Raw genomic sequence first — 19,117 nt, 5'->3', positions numbered from 1 at the left:
ATGGTAAAGTAAATGTAGAAATGGATACAAAACTGACTTTTTCATGGGGTGAGGCACACAGGAAAGGCTTCTCCCTCCACTGGATAGAATTTATTTGCATATCAAGAAAATATGAATTATTTTGCTTCACTACCTGTTATCTGTAATTTTCAAAGCAATAAAATATTCCCAGGGCAGTGAAAGGTGAGAATCAATCAGCCAGGAAGGATGTACTATAAACAATGTATTTTCCATTGAAGCAAGACAATTTACAGACCAAAGCCTAGGGAGGCAGCACAGAATAGATGAAAAGGTACATGATGGAGGTCTGGATATTTGGCATGTAGACCCTGTAACTATATGAGCTTGGGCAAGTAATATCTCCCCTTTTGACCTCAGATTACTTATCTATAAATGAAGGATCTGAACAAGATACTTTCAAAGGGTCCTACATGCTATGAAATTCTCAAATTCCTGATACATGAACACCCAGGACTTTAACTGCCTAACAGTGGCATTTTTAAACAGTACCTCTTATCCAAAAGGTTCTCACCCTGGAATTGACCTGCTCACCAGCCTTCACAGAGCATAACTGAGAAGCTCCCTCTGTTTACTCAGACCAGAGTAAATACCTGTTCAGAGTGTAGTCAATGAACAGGTATTCAGTGATCACCATTCATATACTAACGGCTTTGTTAGAAAGAAGTTGTCTTCTTTCATGTTCATCCTGTGATTAAGACTTCACTGAAATCCAACAAATATCCTTCATTTATCATCATTATTATTATCATGAATAACCAGAACAGAAGTCCCAGCTTCCACTGGCTACCATATCACATCATTAACTTCCTTCTCCCTGACCTAGCTGCAGGTCCCACTTCAGCTTGGAAAGTTCCTGTGCTGTGGAAGGCATTAACATAGCTATTTTAAAAGTAATTTGATATGAGAATTTCAGAGATGCACAGTTCAATTTTATACCTTCGAGGTTTTCTGGACTATCGTTTGGAGGAAGCTGGATTAATATCATTCGCATCAAGTTCAATCCATTCCTTCCTCAAACTACAGGGCATAGGGACAAGGGCAGAGGTTAAGAGGACTGTACTTCATGACCTCACACCAGGAAAGAACTCAGGGAGAGCCAAATATTGCCTTTTTCTTCTCAGACACTATTCCTGTATCGTCTTGATAGTGTACAAGAGTTGGGATGAAAAACTAAGAGGGTGGATGCTGCCACTGGCAAGCCTTGAATCTGAGGCTTGACTCAAGCAGGTTCATTCTTTTTTCTGCACCTCAGTTTCCTAATATGTTAATAAAAAATTAGAACATCAACTTCACCTCAATAAAAAAAATAATAATAAAATAAAAAATTTTAACAATAAAATTAAAATTTTTAAAATTATAATAGAATCACATGATTCTTATGAGGCTTAAAACAAGGCATGCAAAGCACTGAGTAAAATATCAGTAAGAAATGACACATATTGTTGCAGTTGTAGTTGCCATGATCCTAGCTGAAGGCATTTGGAATTGGAAACCAGAAGTGACCACAAAAATAAGCATTATTCCATTCACTCATCCAACAGGCAAATTCTCCCTTGTCCATTTTTATTATCTTTCATTATAAAAATTATAATACAAGTTTATTAACATTTGTAGTCAGTGTTGGAAAGGATATACACCAAAGTACTAGGAGTAAACCTCTGAAGTATGGGATTAGGAGAATTTCAATTTATACTTGCAACACTGCAGGGTTTTATTTAATTATATATATATATATATCATTATTGTAAACATTTTTAAAGATTTCTTTTTTGAAAAAAATGAGATGCAAGCACTGTGAGCACATTATGGACAACTTGCAAAAACAAAGAGGAAAGAAAAGAGTCATCCTCCTACTATTTCAGCTATCCTTTTTCTGACTCCTCTGAAAACCCTGAAAGATGAGAATCCTGCAGAATGTTAATGAAAGATTCTAGATATAAGTATAAGGCTCTGGACAGCTGCAGTTTTGAACACATGGAACACCATGAATCCCACTGACTATCTGCTGAAACCTCTGAACTTCCTCCAAGGAACAGCACATATGTGAAATACATATGTATTTAATACACAACTGCAGGGTGGTCCAAAGCCTCCTAAGATTTGCAGAGGTACAACAAACCGTAATATTAATATCCACAGAAAACCATTAGCAATATCCTCCACCCATCTGCCTATTTGATTAAAGGCTCTCCAAGAAGGTCTCATGACAAAAATATCTTCTGCATAGACCTCTCATGATTAGAAATTTCTTTGTAACAAGGCATTATTACCTATAAAACTATAAGCAGCTCTGAGAATTATAACACCTTTTTTCTCCCATTTTTTCATTCATTTTTCCAACAAATATTTATTGAGCATATATTATATTCTAGTCAATAGGGTAAATAAGAAGGCTTTCTTTAAACTCACAGTCTACTGTGTAGGAAAGCATTGACAGAGAGATGGAAAACAGATTTGTAAATGAACTAATTGGTGCTATTATTGGTTAATGATGAAAATGTAATTTGGCTATGAAGAAAACCAAGCGATGGAATAGGAAGACTTGGGGGAAGGACAACTCTACACTGAGGAAGCTCAGGAAGGCTTTCTGTGGACCTGCCTGATGAGTGTAAACCAGCCATACTGAAATATGTGAGGAAAGACATTTCATGTCTGTCATGGGAATGTTCACTGAATCTGCATATTACATTTTTTTTTTCCTCAGATGAAGGCACTTTCTAAAAATAGGAAGAAAGCAAATCCAGAAAATAAGATAGCGCAAAGAGAGAAGAAAGGGGACAACCACAGAAGAGTTATAAATAGGGAAAAGACTGAGAAATATGGGTAGAGAAGGGAGGTAAAATGTGACACCTGACATTTCATTACAGTTTAAAATAGTTAGAACCTTTTTAACCCCAAGTAACACACATATAACTCCAACAAGCTTGAACAATAAGAAATTTTACTGGCTAACATAAGTGGAAATTCAGATGTGATGCAGGACTTGGGTATGACACCTTTAGGGCTCCAGGTCCATTTTCCTTTGATTCTCAAGCCCCTCAGTAGAGACAGAGACACAGAAAGGTAGAGAGAGATCAGTAGAGAGATAGATGGCAGAAAGGAATAAAAATATATACAAGTATTGGATATGGGTATACATGCATGCTCTAATATTTCCAGGCTTTTCCATCCCCTTTGCTCCCAAAAATGTCTGGCTTTGCTCACTTCGTTTCTTTTACTCCCTAGCTCTTTGAGATACATTCTGCTATCGTCAGACTAGTTCTTTAGATTCTGTGATAGAAGTGGGAAGGCTAGATCGACAAAGGGCACAGAGGCTAGAAATGGAGATAAAGTTTTTCTGGGAATTTTATAAAATTATAGAAAAGGAGAGGTCAAAAGGTTTGAGGCAATTAGATGAGTAGATAAGATAGTATCTTTAAGAGAGCTTTTGTGGTATATGTATCCCCTTCTTAATGTTTGAGCAATTTAAATAAGAAACTTAAGTTGTTTGGGGTTTTGTTGTTATTGTTACTAAGTTCTTTACAACAGAACTCTGAGACTGGACTATGTGGGTCCTGGTTTCGGTAGGGTTACACATGCACCCACAAACACACACACAGAGAAATAGCAAAAGCTCACCAACCCTGTTTCTCATACCCCTTGAGAACAAGGTGGTCAAGAACTGTTCCAGTGGTGACCTTGTCTATGCACGTCAGAAGGAAAGGGACCGGAATTTTGGCAAGCCACTTCTTAAAAGGTCATTGACCTCTGGTTTACACTACAGTTCAAACCATGAACTCTGTACTATAAATCATTGTTATTGAAAACAGCTTGGATGTAGTTTAAAAGTTCTTGGATTTATGAGCAGGAGACATGGGCTAAAATGCTTTTCCATAGCTCCCTAGCTTGGTGATCTTGAGTACATTTCTTAGCATCCCTTTAACTTCTGTAAAAGCAGTATAATAGTACTTTACTACATTAGTGCAACTGTGAGTTCATTTAATCTATGGGCTTATACATGCGGAATAGTTCTTATTCATGTCTGTATTCTTGAGACATAGCACATGGATGGCAAATACACAGCCCCAGTGCTGCAACTCCCCTACCCATGGAAAATACAGTTAATAAATAATAGCAGTTTGTTCCACTAAACCTGGCATAGGGCACTAAATAAGTAAATATTTGTTGAGTGCACGAATGAATGAACAGAATGCTCTAGGCAGTCACTACCAACTGACCAGAGCTGACTCCTGAGATGAAGCACAACTGCTAGCCCTGGCCCTAGTCTCTATTTCAGTATTGAATCACAATGCATGTCATTGATTGCTTGCCCATATCCTATAGACCAGAGACTATTTTTGTAAATAAAATTTTATTACAACATTATGCCATGCTTAGTTACGCAGTCTTGTCTGACTCATGCAAACCCATGGACTGTAGCCCACCAGGCTCCTCTGTCAATGGGATTTTTCAGGCAAGAATACTGGAGTGAGTTGCCATTTCCTTCTCCAGGGAATCTTCCTGACCCAGGGATCAAACCCATGTCTCCTGTGTCTCCTGCATTGCAGGCAGATTCTTTACCCTCTGGCAAGCAGATGAGACCCAAAGACATACTGCCAAGTATAGTGACCTAGAGCACTTTGGGTGAGGTGGAATTGAAGATTATAGAAGAGTGCAGACCAAGAGGAGAAAAGCATGGAGAGAACATGAAGGAGGAAGTCCAAAGTCAAATCTGGTCTCCCACCTACTGTGCTGGAAACCAGCACTACCTAATAAATATAAGTTTGATCTGTTGGGTCTTGAATCACATAAGTTTGATCTGTTGGGTCTACTTAAAAGTGAAATTTTCTCAATAGTAAATACTGCATGATCCACAGATGGTTGAAACCACAGATGTGGAATCTCAGATGCAGAGGAACCACAGCTGGAGAAAACCATGTATAGCAAAGGGCAACTTTAAGTTATACAAAGATTTTTGACTGTGTGGAATGTCAGTACCCATAATCCCCTATGTTGTTCAAGAGTCGGTTGTATTTTGGTTAAGAACTTCAAAACGTTTTCTGTAGGCAGCTTACATCAGAATCACCTGAGGAGTCTAATAGATTCCCAGGAATCATCTTAGACTTAAGTCATGAACCCTTTTGGGGGAGAGGGGGATCCAGGAATCTTCATGGTTAACAAACTCCCCAGGTACTTTTTACACCCACTAATTTTTAGAACTGACCTAGAGAATATGATCTTTTCCCAAGTGAGAATTCCTGATTAGTATTTACCTCAGATGGCTCCCTTGTCACATGTATTTTCCATTGAAAGATGTTAAGATCAAGGCATTCTCAAGATTTGAGTTCTATCTGTTGAAAGATACTTTTACTGCACCCATACTATGCCAAATATCCTGTCAACTCAACCAAAAGTACTGGATAATACTTTGCTTCAATGAATTGGCCAGTCAAAAATTGACTGATGATCCAAGAATCTCATGGAGACATTGGCCCAGAAAGAGGCAAGGACAGTTGGGGGTGGTGGGGAGGAATATGTGATGGAATGACTATATCTCTTATTGGAAAGTATCTTTACCCAAAAATAACCAAGATAAATTATTTGTGACTGTGACATAGGACAAAGAAATTCAGTATAACGGAGTTTACTATGGAAAAAATGCAACCAGTACAGTAAATCACTCTATGGGGAAAAACAAAAAGGAAACAGTGCCCTAGAGATAAAAATCACCTTTCTATTTTTGTGAAAAAAAATTCCTTAGAAATATTGGGAAATAATTTATAGTAGGAAAAAAGCCATTATAAACCAAATAACCTTCCTACATGATAGCAAAGTATATTTTTAACATGGGCTCATTATACCTTATTTACTATCAATTCTAAGTAGGTTTTCACTTGCTGCCAAGGTTTGGCCCCAAGAGTATTAACACTAAAGCTAACCCTTTCTTCTCAAGGCTATAAATGTCCCTGAAAGGAGTTAAGGAATGAAGGTAGACTTCTCCCCAACTCCTGCCTCATTTCCTGACTTTTCAATGGCAGTTATTCATTACTTGTGTACCTGGGGTATCAAGCTATCTGCCAACTATTCCCATTCAGATTCTGCAAGCAGAATTCAGAAACAGCATATATTTCAAAGAATTCTAATTTGTTTTGTTAAAGAACTGCAAAATGAGTACAACTATATTGGAAAACAAAATAATCAGCTAGGAAAATAAATGATTTTTGATTCCTAACTCACACCAATATGAATTTCAGATGAACCAAAAAAATAAAGTGCAAAATATGAAACCATAATGATTATAGAAAACACTGGGAAAATGTTATAATTTATGTTATGATTTTAATTTCCATGTACAATTCAGATGCCAAAAAGATGTATGGATGAATTTTACTCTACCAAATTTTGCATGAAACAAAATGTCAAGGGGAAAAATCAACAATAAATGGCAAACTGGAGGAAAACTAGATTGTAATGCATATCATAGGCCAAAAGCTATTTTCATTAATACAAAAAGAGTCTTTAGAAATCAATAAGAAAAATCCAATTACCAAAGGAAAAATAGGCAAAGACTATACAATTCATAGAAAATAAGCTAAAACAATTTTAAGCATATTCAACTTCCCCATAATAAGAGAAATGAACACTAAAAACTATATTGAGAAACCATCTTTTACCTATCAGATTGACAAAGAGAAAAAAAACTACACTACTTATATTGAAGGTAGGAAAATAGATGCTTTTAACACCTTATTGATGGGAAAGTAAACTGACTTAACCTCTGAGAAAGGCAATTTGGTAATATTTACCAAAATTTTAAATACATACAGCCTTCAACTTAATAATTAAAGTCTAATGATTTATCATGAAATTTACCTGAACTTGTACACAATACCCATGATTGTTATAGTATCATTGTTATGTTAGTAAAAAATGGAAACATTCTGAATGTCCATCAAAAGAGGGCTAGTAAAAGGAATTATGGTTAATGCATAGAGTAGAATATGGTATAAAGCGACTAAAATTAAAGAGGTAACTTTATATAATTATGTGAATAGATCAAATATATACTAAGCAACAAGGTGTAAAATAGCATATTGTGTTCATATATGATAGGGCTTCCCTAGTGGTTCAGTGGTAAAGAATCTGCCTGCTAATGCAGGAGATGCGGGTTTGATCCCTGAGTCAGGAAGATTCCCTAGAGAAAGAAATAGCAAAGCACTCCGGTATTCTTGCCTGGAAAACCCCAAGGACAGAGGAGCCTAATGGGCTATCATTCATGGGGTCGCAAAGAGCTGGACCTGACTTAGTGACCAAACAACCACAAAGACAATGATTATACATGCACAGAATATTTCTAGCAGGTAGCAAGAGAAACAGCTAATAGTGGTTGCCTCTGGGGAAAACTGGGTGGTTGGGGAATAAGGGTGGGAGAGTGGCTCTTCAAGGTATATCTTTTGAATTCTGAACCATGGGCAAATACTACCTATTCAAGATATTTTTTAAAAGCTGCGAGAAAATTAGATAGCTATCCAAACTCTCTCATCATATTCTAAACGGGTCTTGAAGGCACACCTACTGCACCACGCCTATCTTGCATTAAGGAAAAGCCTAGAACCTTGGCAAATAGACATCTAGGTAGGGGTCAGGGAGCAGCAGGAAAGGTTTAAAGGAACTCCCACAGTGATTCAAGCTGGATTTCCCTCCAACCATCAGGATGCAAGGCTGGTAGCTCAGATGGTAAAGAATCTGCCTGCAATGCAGAAGACTCAGATTCAATTCCTAGGTCAGGAAAATCCTTTAGGAGAAAGGAATGGCTACCCACTCCAGTATTCTTGCCTGGAGAATTCCATGGACACAGGAGCCTAGTGGGCTACAGTCCATGGAGTCACAAAGAGTCAGACACAACTGAGCAACTAACACACACAGACACACACACACACACACATCACATATCTGATTTTGTGGGTGGAGATTCCTCCACACTATATAGTAGGATGCAGCATAAATCACCTGGTGTATAGAAGATATTCAATATATTAGTCCCACTGCCTAATGTCCTTTTTGATGTTACTATGAGGAAACAGCTTTATTTTCTCTTTTTTTTGCCCCTCAAATTCTCCACTGGTTATTTTAACATTTTAATTAATTATTTATTTATTTGCCTGCGATAGGCCCTCGTTGCAGCATGCAGAATCTTTAGTTGGGGCATGCAAACTCTTAGTTGTGGCATGTGGGATCTAGTTCCCCCAACAGGGGATCGAACAGGCCCCCTGCATTAGGAGCACAGAGTCTTAGCCACTGAACCACCAAGGAAATCCCACCCCTTTATTTCTTATGCTCTATCTTTGCCCTTTTTTCCAATCTCTTTTTTTCTTTCCTGCTGCCCAAAATGTAGACATAACAAAGGCACAAGCAAGAATGATTTGGCTTGATCGGAATCATTCAAAGATGAAGATGCTCTCTTGATCTTACCAAAACCCTGCCCCAATATCTAAGATATTTTCTCCAAATGCCTGTCTCCTCTGATTTCTCCATGAGGCCTGAAGAAGACATGAACACTGAGGAAGATGATTAAGCTGAATCTCTGAGACTTTATAAGAAACTTCTAGAGAGGGCTAGTTCTCCATCAGCTAAATGTGGAACCGGCCTGTGGAACTGACCCTGACTGCAACAGTACTTTTGAACAGGAGTTCAGGGAACGGGTCCTTCTTGGGTCCTCGCAAGGAGGTAGTATGGGCACTGGTAAGAAACCCCGGCATCATTAATCATCAAAGAAATGCCACTTGGCTGTCATGAGACATATAATGAAAACATGGGGACAAGTGACAGGCACTGAGACCCTGGTGGTATGGGGAGTCCCCTGGAGTGCTTAATTTAATGGGCAAGGAAAGGCCTATTTTCTCAAGGGCCTAAGTGTTTCAAAAACATTTTTCAATCGTATATTTTCATTTCAACAATAATTTCAAAAGAAAAAAAAGTGTCCACCAACTACAAGACCAAAACTTCTCTGTTGCAGTGACAATTTGCAGTCGAAAGTTTACTAGGTCAGAATTTCCCAAATAGGGGTTGTTTTCTCTACAGTTCAGAGAATTTTTCTCCTTTAAAAGGGGTTCATACATTACACATGTTTAAGAAACTGTGGTTTTCAGCACTGTCTTTTCAGGAAAGTGAAATCAAATGTGAATGTTCCCATGCTCTCCCATCAGTGTCTTTGCACCAGTTAACAACCAGACACACCTTTGGAAAGCAGGGTTCTGGAAGAGCACGGAAGGCCTGGAGGAGGGGTGGTTGAGAATATGGAATAGCTGGGTGAGACATGAACAGGACACTGAGCAAGAGAAGGGTAGATGCCGATGGGCAGAAGAGGACCTTGCAAAAAGCCTCTGGAGTACCATCTAACATAATGTCAGGTGTCAGCCTCACAAATGGTCCGTGGGGATCCTGTGGCACCACCCAGAACTTGAGCTGCATCTACCAGGACAGCCTCCCACTCCTACCCACTGTGTTCCTATTGCCAATGTCTGTGCCAGCATGCCATAAACCCAAAACGTTGACTAGCCTGGGATTCCTGCTCTCCTCTCTCTAAACCCCACTTATTCTTCAAGGTTTACCTTTTCCCTGACCTCCCCCAGTATATCTTACCATCTATGCTATATACTTCATCACTTATCTATAAACTGCTTGAAATGCTCACTGTTGATCAACCTACATTCCTCTTGTCTCCCGAAGAATTCTGCAAGACCCATATGGGTAAGCCCTAGGAAAGCATCAGCCCATAATAATCTGTTATTTTCATTAACTACAAAGCACTTTGGGGCATATTCTCTTATTTTACTCACATATCCATCCTATAAGGCAAATCAGATGGGAATTATTATAGATTTCTATCAAGAAAAGGAAACATGAATCCCAGAAAATTTGGTGAGTGATTATGAACCCATTAGTCAAATTCACAAGCATATTAATAAACTCTCTAATAGGCCAATCTTCATACTGACCTGGGAGTCTCTTTGATACTACATGATAAGCCATAAAATTTTTCTTCAAAAGAATGGCATACATCCTGGTCCAGCATCCTCACTACTTTGCCTTCACAATACTCATCTGGGTTGCAACTTTATAGTTATTTTGTGATCATGATCTTGCAGCAAAGTAGGTGTTTAATAAATATTTGCTAATGGATTCTACATCCTCCACTAGACTGTAAGTTTCATGAGAGAAATAACACATCTGTTTTGGTCATTAGCATCCCCTCAGCTCCCAATTGGAAAAAGCAATGGCACCCCACTCCAGTACTGTTGCCTGGCAAATCCCATGGACAGAGGAGCCTGGTAGGCTGCAGTCCATGGGGTCGCTAGGAGTCAGACACGACTGAGCGACTTCACTTTCACTTTTCACTTTCATGCACTGGAGAAGGAAATGGCAACCCACTCTAGTGTTCTTGCCTGGAAAATCCCAGGGACGGGGGACCCTGGTGGGCTGCCGTCTCTGGGGTCGCACAGAGTCGGACAGGACTGAAGCAACTTAGCAGCAGCAGCAGCTCCCAAATAGTGTCCAGCACACAATAGGTCCTCGTGAAATATTTACTGTTGAATGAATGATTCAATTAGTCAATGTCTAAATGCTCTCCTATGAAAAGCATTTTATATACCCACAAACAGATTTCATTTTAAAATCTTTTTGTCAACTCCCCCCAAACCAGGGCAGTGAACCCAAAACAAAATAAAATTACTTCCAAGAAAATGAACTGTTCCCCAGTTGCAAATTGGCTCTAGATGCTGCTGCTTCACTCCCATTTACACTCTTTTCAGGCAGCTATTTCAGGTGATGGCATTATCATCGATGGAATTCAATAAAGTGACTGGCTTTCCCCCCCTCGACGTTTATTTTCTATAATCCGTCTTACAGCGGGAGACCATTATCCAGTCAAACAACGTTCAATTTCATCGGCATTACCGCTTCAAGGAAACATGCAGAGCATTTGCACAAACGGGTGTGTAGTAAATTTAGACTTTTAATAGGTTCATTCTTTATTAGGTATTTATTTCGGGAGGCAAAGCCCTAATTAGATTAAGCGGGGAAGCTAAAAAACTATGGAAACACACAGAGAGATTCCAGTATTAGATGGATTTGGTTTAGGTTTCCAGTTTTCCTTTTATTTTCTTTTCTTCAGACGGCTGCAGAAATCCACACTGCAATCTCCAGTCCCTCAGATAAGAATTTGCGAAATGAAATCCAGCCAACATTTTGTGTAAGGAAGTCGCATTTGTCTTTCTCCTACGCAAAGTTATTGTGGGACTGGAATCCAGGAAAAAGCAGCTCCTGGAGCCAATGGTGAACCCAATTTACTGTGGCAGATGAATATAACAAAGGTGGTGGTCTAGATGTTTGGCCTCAAGGCACAATTCAATTTTCAGCTGTTTCAAAGCTATTATGTCAAAGGCTGTTTGCATAAACATAATGTCGCCAGGGTAATCTTAAGGAAGGCAGGACTGGAGACGTCTGCCCTCTACTGCCCAAAATGGAAATAGCGTCTGGACATCTCTTCAATCCAGAATTGGGCTACAAAAATGTCTATGATCCCACCAAATAATGGACCATCTCAGAACTTTCTGAAATGTTTTTCTCAAGCTTTAAAACCAGATGTGATTGTTAGGTTTTGTTTTGAAGGAGAAAATGAAGTAGATTGAGGATGTGATGAGTTGATTGATGATGTGGGAACCTAGAAGAAAGCTATTTCCCTTCGTAGAATCTAAAGGAAAATTCCCTTCACCCTCCCATCCACCCACACATATATATTTATATCATCACATTGATATTTAGTATGTTTTTTAACACAGAAGAAACAGACAATGACTCACAGGAAACAAATCAATACATTTCAAAAAGGACTAAAAATGTCACTATAATATATATATATAATGTTTACGAGGGGAAGAGTGGGAGAGGATATCTTTTCAGTTTCAAGTAAAAGTCTAGCTCCTTCTTTAGGTTTCTTCTCTTTTTGCTTTTTTTTTTTTTTTTGACAAAAACTATGCCAAGATCTCTGCTATGTACTTCATATCCTCAGAGAACAACTGTCAACACGTAAATGTTTTTCCTTCCAAATACAGATAATTACTAACTGAAACAAGGGATAGGCCACTTTGGGGGAGAATATTTTAAGTAGGGTGCGCAACAGTGGCAGCGACCCCATGGACTGCAGCCTTCCAGGCTCCTCCGTCCATGGGATTTGCCAGGCGAGAGTACTGGAGTGGGGTGCCATTGCCTTCTCCGAAACAAAGGGAAAGGTCACTGCAAATACATAGAAGGTATGTTCCAGGGGACACTGGCCTAAACCCAAACTTGCATGAAGTCAGTCTTGAACCGTACTTGGAACAGAAAACTGCTCATTAGATGATGCTGGACCCAAGAATAAATCCTCGACTGGATTTTCTAAACTGATGTCCCTATATCCAGAGCTGTCCTTAAATGCTTTATTCCACAAATGGCCAAACCTTGTTCAAGTCACTGGACACAAGATGTTCCTTCTGCATGCCCAGGCCCCCAGTAAGGCCATGTACCAAGAGAGGACAACATGAAGAAATACGTCAAAGTTACAGTCTAGTGCAGTTTATAGCTCAGGAAGAGAGACTGACATTCATTAGATTCATTAGACAATACCATCAAGTGATTAATTACAAAATGAAGAAGATTTTTTTAAATGATGTTCGTAAGGCAGGTTTAATAGAGTACCTACACAAAGTCAGTCCCTATAATGGCAAAATATTTGTCTATAACAATAAAAAATATCTACTACTTACTGGACTCTTTCCTCATTTCAGACATTATATGAGGTCTTCATATGGTTTCCTCATGGAATCTTCACTACTCCCCATGGCACAGACATATTATTACCCCATTTTACTGATGAATAAATTGAAGCTCTAAGATGCAAGTAACTTGTCCAAGGCCATGCAGCCAATAAATGACTAACATCTAAGTACAAGGCCAACACCCTTCACTGTTTCCTACTTTTCTAATTACCTAAATATTCTAGAAAATTCAGTCACTGGGTTTATGTTGAGGATCAACAATGGTCACTTTAGGCAGAGCTGCTGTGTTTATGTGATTAAAGTTTCAGGAGCAAAAAATAAAACAGTTAACTCCTTTAAGCTATAGGGGGAATGGGAGGTGACTGCCCAGGGTAGTTAGTAGGTAATGTGCTTTCTGAGGCCAGATTGCTTGGGTTCAAATCCCAAGAGCCACCAATTACCAAATGTGTGACCTTGGGCAGGTTTCATCTTCCCAGACTTCATTTCCTTAACAGTTGGATAGGGATGATAATAATAGTATCTTACCTCATAGGGTTGTTCATGAGGATTAAACAAGGTCACCCAGTATATATGAAGCAGTTAGAACAGTTTCTGGCAAGGAGTAAGCATTGTATTTTGGATTCAGAATGAAAGCACAGGTGATGGTTTACCTCAAAGGGTTCTTGAGAAGATTCAATGAGATAATAGTTTTTAAGTGCTCAGAACAATGCCCCAAACTGAGTAGGTACTTCTTGGCTGCTCAGCGAAATCTCCTGTTGACTGTCCATGAGCAAGAGGAAGGGGGCTTCACAGCCAATGCCATCCCTGCAGCAACAAGCACAGCTTTGAGATGAACCATGTGTGGGTTACCATGTAGGTGTCTGAGGCCACAGCACTCATCAGAGGCTCTGGTCTAACTGAAGAAGGGTCTTATATTGCACATTCATTTGAACTCGTCACAAACACAAAAGCCTAAGTGTAGGGGCTATACAGAACTACTCTATGTGGAAAAAAAAAATTAAGGCAAAAAGTTATTTGGTTTCTTTCCACATTACCAGTGGTTTGCCTCGCCCACCCACAAGGAAACGGGAATTCAGGGATTGAGTAACTTCTCTGTTGGTGTACTAAAGGATAGGAAGGCACAATAGAATAGTAATTTAGGACATGGAATCTGGAGGCAGGCAAACCTGTATTCAATCCCAGTTTCACCCTTTCCTTACATATGACCCTGACTGAGTAGCTTCAACTTTCTGAGCCCATTTTCTTGCAGGTAAATGGGAGAAAAAAATAGCATTTTCCTGATAAGTCTATTTTTTGGAAGAATAAAGCATGATAATGTTTTAATGATTAACAAGTGTTAATCATTAAAAACTAACATGAAAATAATAAAAGCCAGCACTTGGTGAGTGCTAACCATGCCAAGGTCTTTCTATGTCAGATTTATGCCTCAAAAGAATCCAGAATAAGTATTGCTATTAGTCCCATTTTATAGACGTGCTATGCTATGCTTAGTCATTCAGTCGTGTCCGACTCTTTGTGACCCCATGGACTGTAGCCCACCAAGCACCTCTGTCCACGGGGATTCTCCAGGCAAGAACACTGGAGTGGATTGCCATGCCTTCTCCAGGGGATCTTCCCAACCCAGGGATCGAACCTAGGTCTCCCACATTGCAAGCAGATTCTTTACCGTCTGAGTCACCAGGGAAGCCCATCTTATAGACAATGTTTGAGATAATTGAGTCACTTGCTGGCATAGTCAGGATTTTAAATCAAGTCTTATACAGCCTAGAAAATAACATTCCATAAGTGGTAGCTGTTATTTCATGTCATCAATTCCTCAATAGTTCAAACCATTATTTCTTATATGCTTACCTGTATGAAGCCAGGGCCTGTGAGAAAAGACCAAGCAGGACAAGTTGTGAATCTCATCTTCAAAGAGCTTTTAGAGTCATTGTTTAAAAAAGACACAGACATTTGATGAGTTATTACCCCATCTCTAAATTCTTCCAAATATAACCAGAGTCCTCCACATACAATATTCAACATTCCCTCTTATATTTGACTTCCCCAAATAATATCTCTATTACATGAAGTTAACACTATTCACCATTAGCATATTTGTTAGGAATTCTGAAGATGATGTATTGGAAATATGATGATGAAAAGCATATATTTACTATTCCAAGTACTCAGCATAGACATATATTATTTTTCCTAACATCCATAGATTCTTCTTCAAGTAACAGCATCCCAACCTTGCTCTGGAGGCCCCTTCTCCAGCTCTCAGTCCTTGTGCTTTGGGTAGAACTGATTCCACTTCAGGAGTCAACTGGCATTGATGGGAGGTAGTGGTGGGACTGACATTAACTCAGGCTTAGTCGATCAAAAAGCTGACTTCTCCATCAAGCAATTGCTTTGGGGGTTGTAGTGGAGGTTGACTTGTAACCAAATTAGAGCCAGAGAGGATTTTCATGGGACTGATGGGAAAAAGGCATCATGTTTTCCTCTGGGTCTGCTAGCAGTAAGGAGAATCTGAGTCTGGAGCTTCCATGGCCATTGCAGGGAACCTCAGAATGAAGTGAATAAGACATGAGGCAGAGCTGAGAAATGGAGAGAAATCAAGTCTTCACGACATCAGTGGCGCCCTTGAGCCATGTGATTACCACTTGAGAGAAATAATTTTTCACTCTTCCATGGAAATCCCTTCTGTACTTAAGCCAGTTTGAACTGGATATTTGTTACTTTCAGTCAAATTAATCTGTACTAATAGAGGGCTCCATAAATATAGATTCATTCATTAACAGTAGTAGAACAGAAGAAACTGACTCTAATTCTTTCACACTTCTCATCCTTTGAACCATTGGCACAGCCTTGTGAAATGTCTCTCCAGAGTTAGAAATGGTTTTGAAAAACTAAAATGAGCAAAATATGCCTCAAAAACTAGAAATGAACCAAATAAATTTCACTAAACCTTAACTCCAACAATGTAAAAATAATATTGGCTTTACCATTCAACAAGTATAAACTCTATGTTCATAAAGCAAGATCACTCAGAATCCAGACCTGTGTGTGCCACAAGTAAGTTAAGATTAGGCTGAACCAAAAGTAAGTTAAGTTATAATTCCCAAATAACTGATTTGAAAAAAACAAAGCCTAAAACCCAAAGAAGTTTCCTTTTCAGGAAAACAGACACTGTGAGTAAAAGCAGCATTTTTTTGTAGTAGGACAATCGTTTGAGAAATTCATTTATGTTCTTTTCCTTTCTATCTTTTCATCCTTCCTTTTCCTTGCATCCAGTCAGGTACCAAAGTCTGTGCTTCCCTGCCCCAGGGAAGGTCTGTGACTATAAAACACCTTTCTTCCTTGGTTTTTGTTCTCAAAAGCCTGCAGTGGCCATGGCAACCAGGTGGCCCATGGACATTTTACCTTGGCCTACACAGAATAATTTTAAATGCCTGAGGCAACACTTGACAGGAAAGAGATTGCTCATAAAAGTCTAGATTTCTAGATTTTCTTGAAAAATCACAAGATTCAGCAACACAGGGCAACATGAGTGATGACAGCAAGCCAGAACTAGGCAGCAGCCCCTCTAGACAGACCTGCCAAGCTATTCCACTCACCTCTATTCTTATCTAGCCTCTGCAGTCACTTGAGTTTGCAATTCCTGGCCTAAATCTCAAAAGAGGGCATGCCAGGATAGTCCTAAAGGGATGGGAAAATAGAGTTGGAGATTAAAGGGAATTCCTCTGAAGGCAATGGCAACCCACTCCAGTACTCTTGCCTGGAAAACCCCATGGACAGAGTAACCTAGTAGGCTGCAGTCCATGGGGTCGCTAGGAGTTGGACACGACTGAGCGACTTCACTTTCACTTTTCACTTTCATGCATTGGAGAAGGAAATGGCAACCCACTCCAGCGTTCTTGCCTGGAGAATCCCAGGGACGGGGGAGCCTGGTGGGCTGCCGTCTCTGGGGTTGCACAGAGTCAGACACGACTGAAGCGACTTAGCAGCAGCAGCAGCAGCTTATAAAAGCAAAAATAAAAATAATTATAAACAGTGCTGCGATGAACATAATTTCTCTAAAAATTAAAGACATTTTCAAAAGTTGAAGAGGAAGACAAAGAGCTGCATTCTCTCAATGAGCAGCAGAGACCTGAGGGGGCTGATTAGTAATGTTCTGGAAAAATAGCAAGATTTCAGCATGGAATGGCTGTGTAGTTCTCTGCTTTAACAAAGATGATCTTGTTCCATTTGTGGATTAAAGTCAGCAGGGCAAGAATCATACCACGTGGGCTGGATTCATGATTCTCAGCAACCAAGGCACACTGAGGGCCAATGACCCAGGACCCTCCCCAGGAGATGTCCCCAGGACTAAGTAAGGTTGAATTTCTAACCCACCAGGGAGAGAGAACCTCAGTTGTTTTCAAATAAGGGTCCCCAGTCTCTAGGATCTATGCCTGATGATCTGAGGTGGAGCTGATAGTAATAGAAAGTAAAAGAAAGTGAAAGTGAAGTCGCTCAGTCGTGTCTGACTTTGCGACCCCATGGACTGTAACCTACCAAGCTCCTCCGTCCATGGGATTTTCCAGGCAAGAGTACTGGAGTGGGTTGCCATTTCCTTCTCCAGGGGATTTTCCTGATCCAGGGATTGAACATGGGTCTCCCCCATTGTAGGCAGACGCTTTTACCATCTGAGCCACCAGGGAAGTCCAATAGTAATAGAAATATGTGCTAAGTCACTTCAATTGGGTCTGACTTTTTGTGTCAGGCTCCTCTGCCCATGGGATTTCCCAGGCAAGAATACTGCAATGGTTTGCCATTTATCAGATCAGATCAGATCAGTCGCTCAGTTTTGTCCGACTCTTTGTGACCCCATGAATCGCAGCATGCCAGGCCTCCCTGTCCATCACCAACTCCCGGAGTTCACTGAGACTTACATCCATCAAGTCAGTGATGCCATCCAGCCATCTCATCCTCCGTCGTCCCCTTCTCCTCCTGCCCTCAATCCCTCCCAGCATCAGAGTCTTTTCCAATGAGTCAACTCTTCACATGAGGTGGCCAAAGTACTGGAGTCTCAGCTTTAGCACCATTCCTTCCAAAGAAATCCCAGGGCTGATCTCCTTCAGAATGGACTGGTTGGATCACCTTGCAGTCCAAGGGACTCTCAAGAGTCTTCAGGGCACAATAAATGCAATGTGCTTGAATCAACCCAAAACCATGCCTCCCCCCAACCCCCAGTCTATGGAAAAAATTGTCTTCCATGAAACTGGTCTCTGGTGCCAAAAAGGTTGGGGACTTTTGTTTTCAAGGAAAGATAAGTGTGATAGTTCTTGAGCATATGAGATTGAGAACTGCTACAATTTCTGAGTGTCCCAGAAAGTCACAAACATACCCACCCAAATTCTTTCATCCCTTGGTTTTGCCCTGTTTTTTTTTTTTTTTCCCCATACATCTGGCTGGGTTTCTCAGATGGCCTCTTCCTAGAGCTCCCCTAGCCTTGGCCTACAAATACTTGGGTTTTATAATGCCATTAGCCCCAAGATGTTTGGAAGTTTCTGTTGCTCTGACCTGAACACTGTGATCCTGAGATTGAGCAGCAATTTCCAGATTCCTCACATACTAGAAGATTCCAAATGCATAGTTTTTTACCTAACAATAAAGTTCAGCTCAGGCCAGTCTGAAGAATGGGGTGATAAGACACTCCTGTGGTCTCTATAAAACTGAGAAGAAAAGTGGAGCCCTCTCTGGTTGTACAGGAGGCAATAATTCCACAGGGTCAGTTCCCTGGTGGCTCGGGTGGTAAAGAATCCATCTGCAATGCTGGATACCCGGGTTCAGTCCCTGGGTTGGGAAGATCCCTGGAGAAGAAAATGGCAGCCCACTCCAGTATTCCTACCTGGAAGTCCCGTGGGCAGTGGAGCCTCGTGGCTACAGTCCATGGAGTCGCAAAGAGTCAGACACGACTGAGCGAGTAACACTTCCCTTTAAGAGCATCAGCTTTAAAGTCAGAGAAACCAAATTCAAATCATGGCTCTGTCACTCACCAGCTTTTTTGTTTTTCCTTTAGTTCAGTTCAGTCGCTCAGTGTGTCCAACTCTTCACGACCCCATGAATCGCAGCATGCCAGGCCTCCCTGTCCATCACCAACTCCCAGAGTTCACTCAGACTCACGTCCATCGAGTCAGTGATGCCATCCAGCCATCTCATCCTCTGTCGTCCCCTTTTCCTCCTGCCCCTAATCCCTTTCCAGCATCAGAGTCTTTTCCAATGAGTCAACTCTTCGCACGAGGGGGCCAAAGTACTGGAGTTTCAGCTTTAGCATC

At 40.3% G+C, this 19,117-nt stretch overlaps 1 pseudogene; it reads left to right on the top strand.

The window, feature by feature from the left end:
* Positions 1-8,634: 8,634 nt before the first annotated feature.
* The window catches only part of LOC104999762, a 70,421-nt pseudogene continuing 59,938 nt past the window's right edge, over positions 8,635-19,117 (top strand).

Source organism: Bison bison, unplaced genomic scaffold (genome assembly GCF_000754665.1).
Source record: "Bison bison bison isolate TAMUID 2011002044 unplaced genomic scaffold, Bison_UMD1.0 scf7180017864363, whole genome shotgun sequence".
Lineage (NCBI taxonomy): Eukaryota > Metazoa > Chordata > Mammalia > Artiodactyla > Bovidae > Bison > Bison bison.
This window is presented reverse-complemented; position numbering and strand designations above follow the sequence as displayed.